The following is a 21,485-nucleotide window of genomic DNA, read 5'->3' as shown; positions in this document are numbered from 1 at the left end:
TCACTTAGTAAGTGGCAGATTACATTATTCAGTCCCACAAGCACAGAAACATTGTAACACTAGGAGATATTTGAACTTTTATTTTCCAATTGACTGAATATGTTATGTAAATGAGGTAAGCAACTTTTTTGTAGATTGTATGTGTGAGATAATGTAATGTTCTTTTCCAGTTTTTGGATTACAGTTAAATATACTTTTTAATTATTTAAAGAAAACATCTTTACAGAATAACGTGATGAGTTTTTTGTATAATGTATTTGATTTTGTAAATATGTATTTCCTGATGTGATTTTTGTGAGAAATGCTAAATCTTTTAGTATATCATGTCCTCTCAAAATTGGCAGGAGCTAAATAATAGTTTGTGGGCAATTTGTATTGTGTACTGTACAATAACTGGGGAACTTTTATAATTATAAAAATATATATTAACTTTTAGTGTGTTGTTTAAACAAATGACTGGAACATACTAAAGATAGTAGGATTTTTCTGAATATTTCAGACTTGAACTCAGGCTAGCTTTCTTGTGTTTTTCAAAACAAAATTGTGTCTTGTCTTTTAAAAATCAATAAATTTGTTTTCTTGTTACAAACAAATTTTAAATGCTTCTGTTTTCATTAATGTTCTTGTATAGCCAAATATTTTACAGTACTGTTGATTTTGGGTGAAAAATTAAATAACATCATCTTTCTGGCTTCATAATAAATCAAGAAATATTTATATTTAGAAATACTAGAAATAAAATTTAAAAACTATTGTGTAGTGTGCCTCAGACCATAGAAGAAAAATATAATTGAGTAATCAAGTGCTGCTTCTGCTAACGGGCTGTCCATGATCCTAGTATTAACAGGTTATAATGGGTTTATTACTCAACTGGTTTGATTCATTTCACACTGATATTGCATACCATTTCTCAACCCAGATTAAAATTTTATTTTACAAATTATTATTTAAATGTAGAATACAAATATCTTATAATTTAGGATCTCAGCTCATCATAATGTAGCCTAGATTTTTTTTTTTTAATTATTTTGACCCTTTTTATTCCCCCTCCCCAGTTTAATATATATGGCTGAGTTCTCCTCAAAGAGAAAAATTTTGCACTCTAAGTTGCACTGCAGATCTCTATGCTAGTTCTGTGCTCAGAATCCCATGCTGTCAATAGAAAGTTTCCTGTCTGGAACACACCCAGAGTATACAGTGAAGATCTGCACTGCAAATAAGTCCAGTACAGATCATTATTATAATCTGGTGCTTCCAACTGCGATTTGGATCCCATTGTAACAGGCACTGTTCAAACATATAGCTACTGTTGCTGTCTTTAAGAGTTTTTACAGTCTAAATAAGCAAGACTGACAAAAGGATGGAGGAATGAAGTAGAATTAACTGTATTTATTGACGGGGATTTGAAAGATCAGAAAGGAAAAATTTGCATAGTATAAATAAGTGTTTGACAACTGTTTAAACTTGGTATAAAAATGGTTGTGGCTGAACCAGACTATACAACAGCTTGGCTTGCCAGCGTGAATGGGTCTAACTATGTTTTAATCAGGTTTAAAAAATGCACTGTAGTCCTCATAAGGTATGTCTACACAGCAACTTGGAGCAAGCCTCCCAGCCTGGGTAAACTCATGTGAGCTTTAGTGTGGTAGCTCGAGCTACCACACTAAAAATAGCAGGTACGGACATTGCAGGTGGGGCTGGACCTTGGGCTGTCAAGCCCACCTGACCCCCTAGGCTTCAGAGCCTGAGCTCCAGCCCAAGCCACAATGTCCATACTGCCATATTTAGTGTGATAGCTTGAACCCCATTCATGTAAGTCTGTCTACCCCTGGCTGCAAGGCTCACTCCTAGCTGCAGTGTAGGCATAACCATAGTGACCTAGGCTGCTAAAACCTAAGGAAGGTGGTTAAACATGAAAATTCGCCCTGTGTTGATTTAACCTACATTTTCTGCATTGATTCGCATATAAAAAATGCAGAGTATATTGATGTGCAACCCCTTACATAAGTCCAGAAAGATGCATGCAATTAGAGCCCTATTTCAAGAGATGCTGAGCACCCTCACCTTCGCTACCTTCAGTGCCAGTTATAGGTGCGCAGTCTCTCTGGAAATCCAAAGACAATTCTATTTACCTACCTGCTAACCTATATTCAGAGGCCACTGATTAATTGTAGTTTTTACGTATTTATTTGTATACTTCCAACAGCATGTTTTGCATCTTACAGACAGGATTGAAGACGAAGTGCACAATTTAGATACATCATGGAAAACACAGGAAAAAACTAACAGATTGAATAGTGAAGTTTAGCAGACTTATTAGTTCCTCAATTTTTATTTGTTTAATAGACTTTCTGTTTGTCTGTTTTATTACCCCTTCTGTCTTGGAAAGGAAGAGTAGGATTTTTAGCCCTTTTATAAGAAATGCATTTTAAGAAAGGATTTGAAGAAGAAAAGGGTGGATCAGGTCAAGTCGAAGGTTCCAGGCCTTGGGGAAGGCACAGACATGAGTGAGAAAGAGACAGGAATGCTTGTATTTTAACTCATTTAATTTATTGTGTCATCTTCTGAGGCGTCATTTTAAATTCGTATTTTTTATTCTTGCTGAATAGTTGACTCAGTTTGGTTCTGTGTAATGTGTCTGCCACTTGGCTGTGTGCACTTTGGAGATGTTGGTTCAGTTAATTTTTAAAGGTAAACTGCAACAGTAAAATGAAAATTGAGTTAAGTCCACAAATCTGTGCTGATTGTGCCCACTAACCTGATTGCAGGGCTATTCAGCAGAGATATGAAGTTTAATTAATCCTCTGTAAGTCTTTTACTCTTGAGTAATTCATTGAAATGTCATAGTTTGCTAAAGATGCCTTAAAATGTATTATTCTGTGACATCACTCTCACCATCATAATTCATGCTATTAGCCCCAGGCATGAAAAGTACTTTAGAGATTTGATGAGTTAGCCAAATCTTTTGATGAATCTGCCGGATATCTGTATTCTTGAGCAATCCCATCAGACATGTTTAAAGTCTGCATATGTGTTAAATCCTTTCCAGCATAATCCAGTCCCTCTGCTTTATTTAATTTTAGTTATGATACACAGAATTATACTGTACAGTATATAATACCAAATATCGCATAATGAAAAGTAAAGTGGATATAGGTGTCTTACTATTGTTCATCCAAAATTTCATTCAGAAATTTTCTAGGTTGTTAATAGCTAAGATTTATTCTCATGCATTTATCTGTGCTGAGGGTTGAAGGTGGTTCTGGTTTGGAGAGAGTAAATAGCAGATGTTAACCTTTTTCCACCTCAGCTCCTTTCAAGAATGTTTTCAGTTTTATGTATCTATCTACTACTGTATTCTTTAGACACATATACTAAGTGTCTCATCTTAGCTTGCAAGGCAGAAAAGACACTCTTGCAAGTTATGATTTTTTTAAAGTTAACGGAAATTAGTGGGGTTTAATTGATTTTCCAAACTTCTATTCATTACACCAGTCAAAAACATTTTTCTTCCATGTGGTAGAAATATGGGATTGTTGTGAATAGAAGCACAGTGGAGAGCATCTTGGTGTGAATTTTAATCTTCTGCAGATGTCTTCTCCAAATATTCATCACATCTTTAACACAAAAAAGTAGTGGCTTCAACACTGCCAAAACCACACATTCATAAATCGTTAGTCAGGCCCTAAAACCCATGAGATTTGCTTTAGAATTCTGGGTTTTTTTAATTATGCGTTTTGGGTCCCTTTTTATTTGCCTTCTGGTTCCTGAGCCTTTATGGTGCATTTGGGTCACATTTTCAAGCTTTTCACTGCAACGGAAAAGGTTAGAAACTTGTTTTGTTTTGATTTAAAACAGAGCTTCTCACATAATGATATGACTCTAAGAGCTGAGGCTTTAAGAATAACACCAAATATTGTGAGACTCATGATAAAATTTGCAAGAGTCGGTAACAGTAGGGCTTTATTTTTCATTAGTGTGACCCGCTATAGAAAGAGTGCATCTTCAGACTGAACTTGTAACACTTGTTTTATTTTACTCTGCTTAGCACAGTGCCTCCAAATTTTTCTTAGTGAAATCCAACTGGATGTTCAAAACCTCTCTTTCAATGAAGTCGCCTCGCTAGCCCGGAACACTATTAGGAGACATGTCAGCAGATTTCAACAATATGTAACCTGAGGTTAGGGTCCTTCATTTGAGGCAAATAATAAAGTGAAATTTTCAACTGGCAAGTTTTATAAATCAAGTTTGTTGGATTCATATGAAAGATATTCTCAAATGCCAGGATATCAGAGAGAGAGTCTCTTAAACCAGCATCCAACCCATTTACGGATTTAAGTATTAAAACCAACACTTCTAATGGTATCCAGCAATAAACTGGAATTCAGTGCAGCTCTTAGAGCACATGTAAATGTATTTCCTGCAAGAAACACTCTTCTACAATTGGGCTACTGCATTCTGCATCGGCTAAATCTTACAAATAACTTTCAAAATTAACTCCACGTAGAGCGCATTACTATAAGTCTCAAGGTGACAAAAGCATGGGTGGTTATAGTCAGGTCTACACCTGAAGAGAAGGGCACAGCCTTCTGGCTGCAGATAGTAAAAATCTTTCTTGGCCACTGCCTGTGCATCCAGAATTAGCTGGCGATCCCAGAGGAGGAGAACATGAATAACAAAAAGAAAACATACCCCACCAAATTGAGGGATTCAGTTTCAATTCTGCCGTTTATTTCAGTTATTTCACACCTAACCAGAATAACTCCAATCCTCTCTGAGCTGAGATGCAGCTACTTCTCTCAGCACTCATTCTGACAAAACTCTTGAATAAGCCAATGAGATTCCACTAGCCTGACCTGATAATACAGGGACATATAGCTGAAAGTTATCTGCCACTGCGGACTCTTTTCTGATGGCTTCACATACACACTGGACAAGTTGGACAACTGAATAACCCACATGAGACCCCCTCAGCGTAGATGAGCAGTTGCCCAATGCTACTCTTAGGGTCTTCTCAGAAAGAATAAAGCCAGTCAAGAATGCAAAAGCAAAGGTAGTTGAAGTTATTACAGGACTTAAGACAGCACATGCAATTCTAAAAAAAATGTATATAAAGAAAATATTTAGGCTTGGATCACCACAGGTAGAGGCCCTGATTTTCCACTGCTTTATCCCTAATGCAGGCATTATCAGCTGTGCAAAATGAGTGTTAAAATGCTACCAAATCAAAATGGTACTGGTTTATACTTGCTTTGCAAAGGTGTAAATGACTACACAAGGATCAAGGCAGTGGAAAGCCAGACCCAAAAGTAAAAAAAGAAATCCCTCTGTCATCCAAATCCTTACACATACAATTTTGCAGAGAAAAAAGAGATTTATGATTATTGTATTTGCAAGCCAGGAGTATTCAAACTCTCTTACAGTGTGGACCACATCTTAGTAGAGAATTTTTCTCACGGACTGTCTCCCAGGCACAATAATGCAGACCACCTTTCCTTCCACTGGAAGTTTTGCTTATTAATATTAGGAAAGCATTCAATGTTGTCTAACTTATTTTAATGCACTGTACTAACCTGGAAATAAGGAGGAAAGGTGGCATCAGATCAGCAGCCATCTCTCCAAAGGCTTCCAGCAAGTGCTTCATGGACTGCTAATGGTCCGCTGCCCACAGTTTTGGACACTGTATTCCATGTGCAGGACTTGGAATGCTATTTTTAACTGGGGAAGTCCCATTAAATAACAAAACCCCAGCATATCAAAGAGATCTTGAAAGGCCAGGATCAACACAGCAGAACACACATTTTATACAGGGTCCAGGAAAAGAAAGAAATTTGGTGACTTCGGCTAACTGCATGACAGTCCAGAGTCACTACCTGTATTTTACTTCCATCAGCTTATTTCAGATGAGGTTTGAAAGCATAATACAATGTAGTCCTGAATCCTGCACAGAAGCCTACTGGATAAGACTATCAGTCTTTCTATCCCACTGACCAGTCAGGGTCCATTTACAGATCCTCTTAGTTGGTTTGTAACTGGAGATTGAGATGACCTGGCTTAACTGATGCAGCAGTGACGCTGAGATGTTTTTCTTCCAACACACATCTAAACTATAAATAAATAAAATAAATCTACTCACAAAGAATCTGTAAAATAACTTCCCCCACCCTGATAAATGTCATTAGGCCATATTATTCAGCCCTGACTCATGTAAAATACCCACCAACTTCACTGGGAGTTTTATCTGAGAGATCTGACCCATTATCAATATTAAGAAAAATTATTTAAATTAGCTTCATATATCAAAGCTATTTACTCCAGCTCTTCCAGACTCTGCTATAATATGGATCCCACAGCACAAAACATGGCAGAAATCCAGAGAAATTGGTTATTTCTGGAAGAAACTATTCAAAATAATACAGTTTATTAACAGGAACTGTCCTATTTTTATTGCTTCTATTTTACAGGGTAATATTCTGTACACTATTGATACTCTCAATTAAATAAGCTACGTACTGTATCATGTTTAAAATTCTATTTAACTTGCCTCCTCTCAGCAGTTTTATATCTATAGTGTAAAATGCCACATGGCTCACAGCAAACTAAACAGCAGCAATCATTTCCTTGCACATCAATGTCTGTGCCAAATGCCATTACATATATGAAGCGAACCATCAGTGCACACAGGGACCCGACATAGGCCGTTGAGAAACCTCGATCCATTTCTGGCACAGTCAGAGGTATGCCAAATAGAGTTGGTGCGCTGACTTGTAGTTGATGTGGCTGATCTCATTCCAGATTTTGCTAAATCCTATTGTGCGCATTCTTTCCCAGTGGCTGGATTAGTCTAACAGCAGGGCATTTTTATAAAAACCTTGACAATAGTACTACAACAGTGTTGCTGTTACCAGCTTGTCCTGGCAATTTTATGAGCAGAACCGTTTTTAGTAAGAACCCTTCTGCATAACACATTTTCCTGTGGAAATGCTATGCATTCATAACCTGGAGACATTTTTGCTATCCTAACTGCTCCAGCCACTCCAGCTCTGTTGGGATTCCTTAATCTGGGCAGATTCCCAGAAAGTGCAAGCTAATTAACAGGGTACCTGGGACTCCAAGCCAGAGCCCACTTAGCTTCCCAAAGGAAGTTGTCTTCAGCAGCAGGACAAGTGTGGGAGTTCACTTTCCTGCTTCTTTCTTGCAGTGTGAAATTCAGTCTGGTACAGAGGGCTGGAGAAAGGTCCTCTTTTCCATTTAGGGATGAGTGGGGTTGGAGGAGCTGCCAGCAGAGCAGCTGTGCAGAGCTATCTCTGCACAGATTGCACACTGAAGAAGAAGGCCCTGAGCTGTTCCCATGGAGGCCAAAGTGCAGGGAAGGGCCCCAAGAGCTTCAGCTTGAAGTCCTAGTATCTTGCACAGATGTTGAGAGGTTGCAGTAGCAACTGCTATTCCAGCCCACGGGCTGGAATAATGGTTGGAGATGGGGATACATGCAGCATCCTTATTGGCTGTAATATGGGGAGATGGATTCTACTTTCCCATCTGCTCTCGTTACTTGGGCTTTATGTGGGAAAAGTGAATTCCACCCTAATATGATCATTTTACCATATATTTGCAGGTCAGTAGCAACCAGTGATCACCATTCTCTCCCTTTCAGCATTGTTTCTGAAGTTCAGGAAAGTATTTTTTCCTCTGGGACTATTAACTGAACCCCTCCCTTGCTGAAGCTTCACCCAAGAAAGCCAAATCCAGGAGTGCATCTGAACAATCTTCAGAAATATGCTACTTTCATCCTGTCAGCAGGCCCACATTCCATCAATGAAAGACTAGTGTGGCATAGTCCAGTCCCCATTCTCTCAACCACAGCTCTTCAGACAAACTTCAGGAACATGCAGAACAGAAACGTTCACCCACAGTCCTCAAGGCTCAGCATGGGACCAAATAGCCAGACTTCTCCCCACTGTCAGGCTCCTCAAGGGTAAGTGAATGCTGTGGCTCTGCATATTCACCAACTAGCTCTGTGATGTGTATCTGCAATACTCTGTAATAATACCAAAGCTATTGGTGGTTTACCCTCAAAGCTTTTAAAGTCCCCATCCCTCTCAGACCAGGGAAATATTTAATAGCTTTGAAGTTAGTAATATAACTAAAAGTAATATATCAGGTATGAAAAAGAGTTTTGTATAATATTAGTGCTAAAATAATTTCAGTACCTTGCAAAAGGCATTGTTCCCTACTTGCAGTGAGATAGAATGTGTGCGTGTGAAAACTGATTTATTTAAAATTTTAATTTCTGAGTATAGCAGTGGCAGTAGATTACTCTCTGCTTAGGAGGTTTATGAAGAAGCCTATTAACTTGATAGTTCATTTCCTGGATTTTCATGACATTTACATGGTTTTAAACTTTTGTAATAGCATCTAGTTGCTTTGGTGATAGTCACACAATAAGGCTTTAGTCCTGCCAAAACTTACGCATGTGCTCAACTTTAAGTACGCAAGTAGTCCCATTGACTTCTTTAAGCATGTTCTTAAATCTTTGAAGGACTAGATCTTAATCTTCACACTTATCTCCATTATCCATTTATGCTGTGACTTTTGAATAATAAATAATTTATTCTACTTTTTATAACAGGTGAATATTGTAGTAAACTGCTTTTTTTTTTTTTTTAGTTTTGATGGAGTTAAAAAGCACAGGGTATTACAGACAAAATGGTGTCCTGATACAAGGCCTTTGTGCTGATGCAATCATGAGTCAATATGCACTAATAATTATTTAGCTATTATAGTACTTATTAATCATTCCCCTCTTCCTGGTTTGGTGTAATATCTTAAATACTATTTTCCCCTGTAAATCAAGTAAAATAAACCAGGGGGGAAATAAAAATAAATACAGGTATATATAAAAATATAACTACTATTGTTTCTTATCACTCATAATTTATAATCTATGAAATATTATAAAGACTATTTAAGAATCAAGACATCATAAAGTAGCTAACCCATTACACCCAACGTTCCATACTATATTCACAGCTGAAGGAATATTGTACATATAGGGTCTGATTCTGCCAACCTTATCCACAGCAGGCAGGCCCTTAGACTCCTAAATTGCAAGTTCCTCTGTGCAGGAAGACCCACATTAAAGTCAGCTTGTCTCTGCACAGGTGCAGGGCTCCAACTGTGTGGAGCAGCTTGCAGGATAGGTGTTTTAGTCCGTGGTAAATCTGAAGTACTTTTCCTATTTTGGGGCTGCTTTCATAATTACCATCAATGTGTATATATATGAAGGGTGGGCACATGGTTCTGCAGAATGAGCATTGATCAATCCAGTCTAGTCTTCAAGGTTGAGAAAGTCTGAATAAGTGAACTACATTCAATAAAATATGTTGTTGTGTTCTTGTAGATAGTAAGGAAGGATGCTTTACAAACTTAGTATACTTAGTTCAAGTTTCCAGGTGTCAAATATGGGCTTTGCATCAGATAACCACAAATTTAGGATAAGCTTTTTCACTATCAGTGAAAATGGACTGGTAACAGCAATTTTACACACATTGAAGTTATGACTTTTGCGGATACCCAGAAAACATAGAACTGGAGTGAAAGTTATCATTCCTATTGTTTCTATAGAATAATTTTGAAACTGGACCCATAAATTCTATACAATAAGGCATTCCCACAAACAGTGAAATGGGGGTGCCACCTAACAGTTCAAAATGGCATTTTGAACTGTTAGATGGCAGTGCTGGCCAAATTTTGTTTGCAGTTGCAGGGGAATATTACAGTCTATGGATGATGTAATACTGTGATTATGAATCTGTTGCAAGTTGATATTTTATAAATGGCATCAAAGGCTCTAGACAAGTTAGCCTCTAATACTTCAAATCCACACTTTGTCAGAACTTATGGGGACTGATGATCTTTCATCTATAGTATTCTATAAGATTGTGTAAAATGTGGAAATAAAATGTCAGAGGCTTTTCATATTGTGGGTGTTTCCCTGTGTCTTTTATATGAACTGACAATAGAGAGCTAGATCTAGCCTTTGTTATAAACTCTCTTAATTGAAGAATATGTCAGATTATTTTGTTTCTGTATTGTGTTGTGGCTACAGTTGGTTCAGGGACATAAGAATGGTATTGAGGAAGTAGTCATTTAGAGAGTTATAATCCTTGGATCAACCTAGGGTTTGATTTTCGTTTGAAGGTTGAGCCAGTACAAAAACAGATGTGGTAGTCAAAAGATAATGCTTTAGACAGGAGCCTAAAGAATTCAGTCTTACAGGAGAAATGATGGCTTGTTCAACCATTTGCCATGGTGTAGTACCTATTCCCCCAATCGGGGATATTGCAGATTATATATTCCTCATGCCACTTTATCTTAAACCAAACTTTGCACCCTCGATAATCTGTATGTTATTCCCTGATAACCAGAAACTTCTATGCTCAAACTCTGTTCACTATTTTTTTTAACATCATCTTAATAAAATTTTTAAACCTGTTATCAGCTAGAACCTAAGTGGAGCCATTCCTGCATCACACATAGCAATGCTGCATAGTTGTAGTTTCCAGTTCAGAAAGATGAGGCCTCCTACTTCTGTGGACATTTGTATTTGATAATGCTAGTCCTAGCTTTCTTGGTTTTCCACAAAAAGTGTTTGCTAGCTTGAGCCAATTTTTATAATAGGGAGGACTTGTCAGGGTGAAAGTGGCCTCAGAAATATTTTCGTTTTCATTAAATGAACATGGCCCCATAATTACTGCAGCTAGTTTTATTGTACTTGGAGCAAATACCAATTTAGTAAAATAAACTCTGTAACAGACATGGGACCCTAAAGTTCTTTTCCTACTATCAGTGGAAACAGAATTATAAGCATCACTAGTTATGGAATTCATCCCATTAGGGAGGTAATAACTGCACAACTCATGACGAAGAAGCCAAATGCACATGATGAAGGTGTTTGTCCTTGAATGAGATTGATTTCACATCCCACATGCTCGTTATTATTTCTCCTTTGCCAGACAAATATAGAAATAATAAATAGGTATGGCTCAGTGAAATGGTTTCAGAATGTATGATATGCAGGAGCATCATTATATTCTCTGGGTTTGCAAGTTTAGTCCACAACCCAATGAGTTTTCACTTCCGTCACACATTTGAGGCAGACAGGCATACCACCTTTGATACAGCTGAATTTTTTACCATTAATCCAAGCACCTTTATCTGTTTTCCAAATGCCCCAGACCAGTTGTGCCTCATTCTGAGGTCCTTTGTCTCATTCTGGAACATTCTCCTTCTTAGACTCTCCCAGTACTTCTTCTAATAACCCTTTTGGGTGACTACCTATCTGACAAAACTGCAAAGGCCAAAAGAAAAATAAATCAAGGTAACTTTTATGACAAGGCAATTTAATTCAAGGCTCTCCAGATTTTGTAGCCTGACTTCCCAGAACTTTGCCATCTGTGATGGTCTCTGAAACAATAAAAAAACACCATGCTCTTAATCTTCTGGTGAAGGACAATCTTCAATGGGCTTACAATCAGTTGAGCAGCTGGAAAAAGGCTATTAATAAGGACAGTTACTACTGGGTCTCTCTGTTGTCCTTCTTTCCTCCTTTCTCCCAGACCTGTTAGCCAAAGCATTTGTAGAGGCTACAGCCCTATCGCCAATTGCAGTAAAGGGGAAAAGGTTTAGTCAAATCTTCCAGTGCCCTACCAGTCAAGGTCAAGTTAGCTACTGTTGCTGAAATTCCCAGTAATACCGTTCCCTTAGAGCAGGGGTGGGCAAACTATGACCCGCGGGTCGGATCCAGCCCATCAGGGCTTTGGATCCGGCCCACGGGATTGCCACCCCTGTGGCGCTGCGGGCCCTGCACCACTCCCGGAAGCGGCTGGCGCCACGTCCCTGGGATGGGGTGGAGGGGGCAGAGGGCTCCACCCCCCGCAGCTCCCATTGGCCAGGAATGGGGAACCACAGAGGTACCCACAGACGAGGGCAGTGCACAGAGCCCTCTGCTCCCCCTCTTCCTCTCCCAGGAGCCGCAGGGACGTGGTGACGGCCGCTTCCGGGAGTGGCGTGGGGCCAGGGTCAGGGCAGGCAGGCAGGGAGCCTGCCCTGGCCCCAGTGCGTGCCGCTGCTACCCCCGGAGCCACTCCAGATAAGCGGTGCCGGGCCAGAGCCCGCACCCGAAACCCCTCCTGCACGCCGCACCACAACCCCCTGCCCTGAGCCCCCGCCGCACCCTGCACCCCTCCTCTGCCCCATCCTCTTGCCCCGAGCCCCTTCCTGCACACTGCACCCCCTCCCACAGCTTGCACTCCCTCCTGCACCCCTGCTCCAGCCCTACATTCATGGCCCTGCATGCAATTTCCCCACCTAGATGTGGCCCTCAGGCCAAAAAGTTTGCCCACCCCTGCCTTAGATGTATGGGCCTCACTTGAAGGACCTAGTCTAGAAGGGCATTAAAGCATTAGACTCTGAGTTCTCAGTTAACCCTCTCTCTCCGGTAAGCTTCAATAAACTGGATTTGAAGGATTCAGATTTCTTGGATAACAACTGTCTCCACAAGGAAGTTCCAGATCAGCCCTGCTATTTTTCCTTGGGCGACCTGCTGGTTCTATGCAGGAAAATTACCAGGGTTCTAAAGTTTCATCCCACCTTCTCCTTCAGGTGGTCCTGTAGTGTTTCTTATTAACTGTGAGCAGAATAGGCCTGATGATGTTTTACCTCTCTACCCAACACTCCAGAAATGAAATACCATAATCTATGCAGCCCTGAATTCTGACAAATTACATAATTTTCCTGCTGATTAAGTTAAGCTCAGGTCTGACGCCCCTAAAAAGGATTCTGCAATGACCATCTGTTTGCAGAGTAATTCCTTACCAGTTGGAGGTAATGCCATGAAAAAAGTCCCTCCAGATCTGAAATATTCACCTTGAAATTTTAGTAGCAACCTCAGAGTAAAGAACTATAAAAGCAAAGTCATCTGAGCAAGACAAATTGGGAACTATATCAAGAGAAAATATGCTTAAGTGGGACTTACATTGTGCACAGGCGTCATGCTGGCCTCTGCACAATATGGGGAATTCACCCACTATGTTACATTCCCATAAACCTAAGTTGGTGCCACTATGAATGCAGCTGTTATCAGAACACCCATCTTTTGCAAAATGAGCTACCCTTGCCTATATTAATTAGCAAACTGATTGTTCTTGTAGTGTGTTCATTTAATTAGCATTGTAGAAAGCATTAACATTTAGAAACATAGGAATTGTGATACCTGAAAAAGCCAGTAAACCATCTAATCTTATATCTTGTTTCTGACAGTTGCCTGTGCTGGAAGCTTTGGAGGAAGGCGAAGAAGAAAAATACAATAGATCCTGCAAACCCTACAATAATATACTGTTGTACCATAGGAGGAAGGGGGGAATTTTCTTGCTGACTTGACATGATATTAATTTTACACCCTGAAAAGGAGGATTGGTTGCCTTGTCGTTTTATGTTAGTTAATATAATTGCTCATACGTGTTATAAGTTTCAATTAAAATACCATCCTCATTGCTTAAATTAACCATTTTAATAGTTAATCTCCACAGACCCCATCTTGTTTGCTTTTAATTGAGTAGTTGCTGTGGTTAGCAGGAAAGGAGGAGTTAAAAACAGAAAACAATTCTATTTTATAATTGTTTTTGTTTATAAGCTATTATTTCTTTACTATTACTTTCATGTTATCTAAATTAAATAAGTTATTCTCTCCTGCCACTAATATTTTCATTGCAAAAGAGAATTTTCACATTTGGGAAATAATTCTGCTATAATAATATTTTAAAGGAAATACTGTGAATTCCCTTCTCTAGTCTTCATGCTTGCCTTTTACTCACATTGACAAGAAGGGGAACGTACATCCACACATCAAGGAGAGAATGGAACCTCTCAAATGAGCTGCAAATTATATGGGGATTTGTTTTTTGTAGGGGTTGTTTGTTTTTTTATATTAAAATCCAGTAGTGGTTTAAGTGCCCATTGCTATGCTTATAACATATAGAACTGAATTTGGCCTTTATTTCTCATTTTCAAGTCTACATGCATGCTGTGTTTCTAGTTTAGGATTTTAAACTGTTAATTTACTTTTTAAAGTTTACAGTTTACCGTCAATAATAAAATCATAAATCATTTTTGTCCTATGATGCAATCCCTGCACCTAACTTTTACAGCAAAAATTTCTCACTAATAATGTCCTTGCACTTTTCTCTTGTCAAGAGTGAAAAGTGCTCAGTGAAAACTTTGCTCTTACAGCAAAATAGTGACATCTCCTGGTCACCACTCTGGCTACATTGATTAGTTCTCTGGAAACAAAGAGGATAAAGGAGAAACACCAGGGAAGAAAATGACTGAATTATTTGGATTTTAGTAAATCATTTGATACATTATCTTACTAAATCATTCTCACAAACTCATTTAAAATAAGCTTGCATATGAACAATTGAGAATTATCTGAATGCTAAAATAATTATTAATGTTTTAAAAATTAGTTTGAGTATATGATTTTGTGCTGCAAATTAGGCATACTGTTAACTTACACATATTATTGATTTGCATTTAAGTAGGTCCATTGAAGTGAATGGGGTGGCTTGTGTGCACAACCATACTCATGTCTGATCCATGAAGCAATTTTGGTGCCTAAGTCCCCATGCACAATACTGCTGCAATCTATGAAACTCCCACTTGGCTGCTGCCTAACCCTGTAGGCACTTAAACTCACTAGGTGCCTATGTTTTAGATACTGGGGTGTGTGTGCACTGCAGCCCCACTCTAGATATCTGGATGCCTTTCTCTCGCCTGAGCCCCAGAACACTTCACAAACTGGGGGAAGAGGTGTGTTCTGCAACCTAAGTCATGTGCGAGTCTTGATCCGGTGGGCAGCCTCTGAGCATGCCTACTGGTTTCGGTCCCATTCAAAATCCAGCCAAAGAAGGAGGAGGAAATGGCACTTAACTTTTTTCTAATTTTTAGTCCAGTGGTTAGAGCACTCACCGGGGGTGTCGAAGGCCCACCGTCAATTCCCCTCTCTCTGCCGGAAGGGGGAAAGGATTTGAACAGGGATCTCGCCCATCTCTCAATAGAGTGCTCTAACCACTGTTTTATGGGATATTCTGATGTGAGGCTCCCACAGCATCTCCTATTGAAACTGTTCCATTGTGGATCAATAATGAAATAGTGATTGGAGCAGGGGGCCTGGACTCGGCAACTCCCACCTCCTGTCCTAACTACTGGATTACAAAGTCATTCTCACTCTGTAGCCCAATGACTGTTCCACTGTGGATAAATACTTACATGGTCATTGGGGCAGAGAGAGAGAGAATGACTCTAGTCAGTGGTTAGGACACCCACAGGGATAGCAGTGTTGTACATGTGATTTTCTAGGCATTTCTCTGCTCAGCATTGCAGCGCTTGAGGATATGCCTACACTGCAAAAAAGACCTGCAGCAGCAAGTCTCAGGGACTGGATCAACAGACTCCTGCTCACACTACAGGACTAAAAATAGCAATGGAGATGTTTGGGCCCAACTGGAACCTGGGGCTATGAAACCCAGCAAGTGTGAGTGGGTCTCAGGTCCTGCGCTCCAACCCAAGTCCTGCTGTCTAAACTGCTAGCCTGAGTCAGCTGACACAGGCTCTGAGACTGGCTGCCACAGGTCTCCTTTTGCAGTGTAGATGCACCCTAAATCCCTTTGTGGATTCCACTCTAAGAGTTTAGAGGATTGGAGCCTTATTGTGTTTTACTACATTCCAAATAAAGAGGTTCTTTTCTTTTTCTTTCCTAGTTCTCAGTGGACATAGGGCAAACAAGCTACATGCTGAATGCCCACAGTTTTTACACTGCCAGGACAGAGAATTTTTGAATGTCTTGGCAAGCTTCACAACCATTCTGAAAAGCACAAAAATTAAGTCCAGAATACAATTTTTAAAATAGGGTCTAGTTTGGACATGGCCCATTTAAACCACTTCCACCCCTACTGCTCTTATCTCCCCAAAATGTGAAAAGCTGGGGTCAAGGAACCTTACCCCCAGCTGTTTTGCTGTTTTCAAATTCCCACATTTAGAATGTGAACTGTGACCTTCATTGACACCCTGCTCTGAGTGACTCACACATCACCCAGCTTTTGGGCAAACTGCTGCATTCGGAACGTGGGTGCTTTAGATGGGAAAAGGGGTTTTAAATGTTTCATCACAAAATCCTTCCTCAGGAGGCTGAGATGCACTGAACCAGGCCTCACGATGCGTCTCCACCGAGGGGCTGCTCACGTGAGACGGGCTTTTGCACGGCTGCCTGGAGAGTCGTGGGGGAAGCCATGGCTGCCCTCCAGTCCGCAGGTGTAGCCACGCCGGTGGCCAGGAGATGTCACTGTTTTGCTGCAAGCGCCGAGATGTCGCCAAACAGGGCTCACCCCAAGCGGTTGGGAAACTGCTAGTGGCTGAGCCGGCTTTGTAGAGGCAGGGAGGGAGGGGAGAATGCTGCGTTGCCAATGCCAGAAAGAGCCGGGAGGTGTCTTTGTGGGACTTGTTTATCAGTGAAACCTAGCCGCCGTCTCTCCCTTTTCCTCAGCTCCCTTGCGCGCCGCGCCGGGGAAGCAGCAGCGGCAGCCGCCTGAGCTCAGAGGCTGGGCGGCGCAGGGATCATGGCTGCCCCTGAGCAGCACCAGCTCCTGCAGTACAGCGTGAAGCTGCTGTTGGTGAGCGAGGAGCAGCTGCGGGGGGGGCTGCAGCTTGCCAGCCCCAACCAGGGCGCGCTCCAGCTGGCGGTGCAGCCGGGCGAGGAGGATGCAGACGTGACTGTGACAGACGGTGAAGTATTGAGCACGCGCGGTTGTGAGGATGCGTGGGTGGGTTGGTGGCTGTCGCGGGCGGGGGGTCGCTCCTGACAAGGCAGCTCATGGGGAGCGCCCGGCTTGCTGTTGAAAGCTGTTTTCCATCCTTTCCCCTGCCGTGGGAGGGAGCTCCCTGCCCGGCGAGCAGGGTCCCGCTTGCCCCGGGGCTCGCCCCTCCAGGGGCAGGGCTTGCTTTGCACGAGGATTTTTCCCCTGGAGGGCGTGTGTGCGCACTGGGCAGCTCGGCACAGCCCGTCTTCGTTTGCGCGGCTGCTGCGCCGAGCGCAGCTTGGGCGGCTGCTCTGAACGTGGGAATCGCTCTCCCCCCGCGGCAGGCAGCACAACTTGTTGCAGAGTGTCTGTCTCTCTAGACTCACGCTGAGGCCGAGATCCGGTGTAATGACTGCGGCCACCTGATTTTCATGTTCAGTTGCAGGACAGAAGTTTCTTCCTGCGTAGTCAGTAGTTGCCTTGTCCGCAGTGACAAGTCCCTTCTTGAATCAGTTACTCCATGCACCATTCTCGGCTTCAGGTGCTGTCACAGTGACTGAATGGAGGAGGACATGACTTAGCATCTGGTGAAAACACTGCATTTTGTCAGCTTTTGAGGCTTTATTCTGTGTACCTGCTGTCGTTGGGGGTCCCTTGTTACTCCTGCAGTACAAGTAATAAATAACAATACTGTGGTGATGAGCGCAGTAGCAATGTTTGGAGAGACGCTGCAGCTGGACAGGCGCTGTGACTCCATTTGTTTGTACAGCACCAAACCCCGCTGATAATAGTGGGGTAAATGGTATTATCTATCTCACAATGTCCTACGAAGTAATGGATTAGATACAGGTTCTAACTGTGATTTTAGTGAAAACATAGCTGCCATTATGTGCTTGTAAATAGCACATAGGACCTTTTGATATCAACTCATTTTATGGAGGAAAAGTATTGGCCGGAAGGAATGTCAGGGCTGTTCCCCCTCCTGTTTTATTTTTATTTTAAGTATGTGCTACGGAATTTTTAACGTTAACCAGACATTGATAGAATAGGTCTTTGTTTAACATCCTTGAAGGAGAAGCTCTTGATTCCTCCCTAGACAGGAGGGTAAAAGCAACAAAATTGAAAGGGGGTGGGGGGCAAACCATTCCCTGGATGCATTAACTTGACTCTGTGTTTATGTTAACACTTAAAACTTCTCACACACTGGTTCCCTGTGTTAGTCTGGTTGTAATGCTGCAAGGCAATGTATCATGTCCAACCACTGTTAGCTGTGGCGTTCAATTAGTCTCATAAATAAAATCCAAGAAAATACCTCCCTTTTTCCATACATTGTGAATGGCAAGGATCAGCCCTCCAATCACTTTTTATTGTTGTCTGCAAATGTGTCATGCTATTTTAGGATTCAAAAGGGGCAAGCACAGGTAAAGGGTTAATCTGTGCACATGCTCTGTCAAAATGTAAAGAGAACTTTGGTCACTTTGTCCAATGCATGGTGTATTTTATACACTTATTTGCTAGTACGTTAGGCTTTCAATAAGAAAAAAATGGGGGAAGGGATCTGGGGCTAGGGAGAGCACAGTATTAAAAAAAAAAAAAAAAAAAACTTTGAAAGTGTAATGGCTACGAAAGGAAAATGAGTGCTATCAATTAGCAAAACAAATGAACCCTGGGACTATCCTGCAATGTGTTGAGCATTCTTAACTCCCATTAAAAGAACAGGAGTACTTGTGGCACCTTAGAGACTAAGCAGGTGGGTATTGTAGTTTTAAGAATGCTTGATAGAGATCTTGTAGGTGCTTGTCTCTATCTGAGGGATTGGAGCAAATATCTTAGAGCTTGGCTGTAGACAATGGATCGTGTGGTGTGTCCTGGATGGAAGCTGGAAGCATGTAGGTAAGTGTAGCAGTCAGTAGGTTTCTGGTATAGGGTGGTATTTATGTGACCATCGCTTATTAGCACAGTAGTGTCCAGGAAATGGACCGCTTGTGTGGATTGATCTAGGCTGAGGTTGATGGTGGGATGGAAATTATTGAAATCATTAATTCCCATCGGCACTTTGGAAGACTAGGCCCAAAAAGTGCTGAAAGGGAGTGTGAGACTAGGTGGTACAGCAGATTAAGATCCTGTTTGGGTCAATAGTGTAAATCAGTCTGATCTCATTCTAATTGTTAGTAGATACTGGTCCACATTACTAAACAATCAGATAATGTAGCATTTGTCAGTCTCTCTCTCTCTCTCTCTCTCTCCAAAACTGACCATAGGTAAGGATAGTAAAATGGTATGGACTGGGATTTAGAGGTCCATTGTTTGGAAGATTGGATATCTGACTGGTTATGTCCATTTTATGCCTCAGATACGCTTGACTTTTATAAGCACTGACAATCATCATCCATTAAATACACTGGATTTTATTTTTCTACCAGCATTTAAAGTTAACAGATATTTGAATTGGAAAAGGATCATGTGACCCAACTGAAATCTTGAAAAATACAATGAAGACATTGTTTTGATCAAGTCTAAGTTTTTAAACAGCCTTTGAAATCCATAACAAATCCCAAACCCTTTTATGCTGCTTTGGTTTCTCTGCTGCTGATCCAATTCACAGATTTGTCCCGGTGCTGCCATGCTAATCTAATAAAGGCTGGCATTTACATGTGATACTTGGACAGAATTGAAGCCTGATCCTCCCAGCCTTTACTCACCAAAGGCAGTTCCTTAACCATGCAAGTGTTTGACTTCAGTGAGGACTACTCATGTGAGTACAGGATCAGGCTTCAGTTTATTAAGGGCTCAATTATGGCTTTGGGACACTGACTAGCATTGGGGGCAGTACCATCCTTGGCAAAAGAGGGGAATACATCCACAACTGTAGCTCTTTAGATGGCTTGCACATCTTGCCTGTCCTCACCTCCTGCACATTCACACAGCACCCTAAGCACTGTCAGACCAGGTGCGAGGTGAGATTCTTTTTAGAGCCATATGGCAGTTTTATCATTTGCTGCTTGAGTAGTTACTGTATTAGGAGAGAGATTAAGATTGCAAACACTTCTCTTGTGTGCCTTATTTTAGCCCCCTATGACTTTGGCTGTTAGAATTGATTTGGGCTGAAAGTTGTCACATTTACTTTAAAAGATAAGGAGGACTTTTCTGTGAAGGGTGAATAAAATTGGTCATGATGTGTCTTCTCTTTACAAAATAGGTTATTTTAAAAGACATAATGCTGACTTGAAATCTTGACTTGTTTCTTAGTGTATCTGTAGCTCAAAAATGACTTCTAACCCATCAAACTTTCTGTGTGACTAAATTTTCTTCCAAAATTGTGCAAAGGCTAAGTTTAGGCAAAAAGTTGTAATTCAGCAAACTTATTAATATTTGTTGTAATGATTATTGTGTATGAGTACTTTGCCCTCTGGTGGATGGTTGCTGCTTAGAGCAAACATTAAGGTTCCTCCTCTACTTAAGCAAGGTAGAAGGCTTTCTCTTAGCTCAAGGAATAGCAGATTGGTTTTTCTGGTGCTTAAGAACCAGGGTTCTGTTCTGGTCTTTGCAGACTTGCGTGGTTTGTCTATTAATTGTAGGCTTTATTTGTAGCAATGGCTTCATTGTAGAATGGCACACTATTTTTTTCTTCAAAGTGTAAAGGAAAATTGGTTACCCTGTCTTTGAGCTACAGATGATTAAAAATGACTGTCAATATGGAGACACTCTGTAGCAGCAGATCTGTAGTTATAACAGAGCCCTGATTTCCAACATAAGTCCTGTCATCACATCCATTTATTCTGTTCTATCTGGGTTTTATACCATGCTCATCATCTTATCCGAGTGCTTTCCAGTAGTGCATTAAGCATCGTGACAACTTCTGTCATGAGTTTGTTCTCCTATCCTTTCCCTCAGTGGAGGAGTGGGTGCACAGTGGAGTGTTTTGGAATTTTTTTGGAGCGGAAGGAGGTGAGGTTTGTGATGGTCCTTAGTTCCTGTGGAAGTCCATTCCACAGTCTTGGGCCAGCCCCTGAGGAAGCACCATCTCCTGCACAGAGGAGCTTTACGTTTCCTGTAGAGAGTTCCATTATACCACAGGTGTAAAGTTGTTGACTTCTAACATTGCACAGGGTAAGTAATTTTGTGATCACTAGACCGTTTGTTCAGAACCTTGGAAGTCTATTACTCCTACCATTGTTAAGTTATGAATGATTAAAAACTTGACATTTTATTCTGAGTCCACTTTTGGGGAGAGAGTCGTCCCTCTAGCTAAAAACAGATTGATTGCAAATCTTCAAACTTTACACACAGTCACATACCACTAACATGTAAAGCATCGGCTAATTGAATTTAAATGTTGAAAATTATGTACCAATATAGACCTTGCAGCTTTAATTAAAGCATGTACAGTATACCAATGTGAAGTCTGCATGGCACAACAGATGCTTTATAAAGTCTGTGCAGAAGTGGAGGGGTCATGGGAATGCTGAAGATACGTTGCCATATGCAATGTAGGAGCTAAAGGAGGGGAGCCATAAACACAGGTATTCTGCAGAACTCCAAAGCTGTGCCAGAAAATGGAAGCCATAGGGAGCCAGAGATCCTTTGGAGCTCATGAGCTTTGCTGAACAGTGTGAGCTTGGGGCAACAGGG

General features: G+C 41.0%; 1 protein-coding gene and 1 pseudogene across 1 annotated transcript in view; both read left to right on the top strand.

Annotated features, from left to right (window-relative positions):
• The window catches only part of RFX3 (regulatory factor X3), a 230,499-nt gene extending 222,807 nt beyond the window's left edge, over positions 1–7,692 (top strand). Inside the window, exon 18 of the transcript XR_008445484.1 lies at positions 7,616–7,692. The gene's annotated coding sequence lies outside the window, so the exon portion shown is untranslated. The remainder of the gene's footprint in view (positions 1–7,615) is intronic.
• An 8,758-nt stretch (positions 7,693–16,450) lies between these two features.
• LOC128839540 (histone-arginine methyltransferase CARM1-like) overlaps positions 16,451–21,485 on the top strand; it is a 117,459-nt pseudogene continuing 112,424 nt past the window's right edge.

Source organism: Malaclemys terrapin, chromosome 6 (assembly GCF_027887155.1).
Source record: "Malaclemys terrapin pileata isolate rMalTer1 chromosome 6, rMalTer1.hap1, whole genome shotgun sequence".
In the NCBI taxonomy this organism is placed as follows: Eukaryota; Metazoa; Chordata; order Testudines; family Emydidae; genus Malaclemys; species Malaclemys terrapin.
Note: the sequence above shows the minus strand (reverse complement) of the source record. Positions and strands in the feature narration are given on the sequence as shown.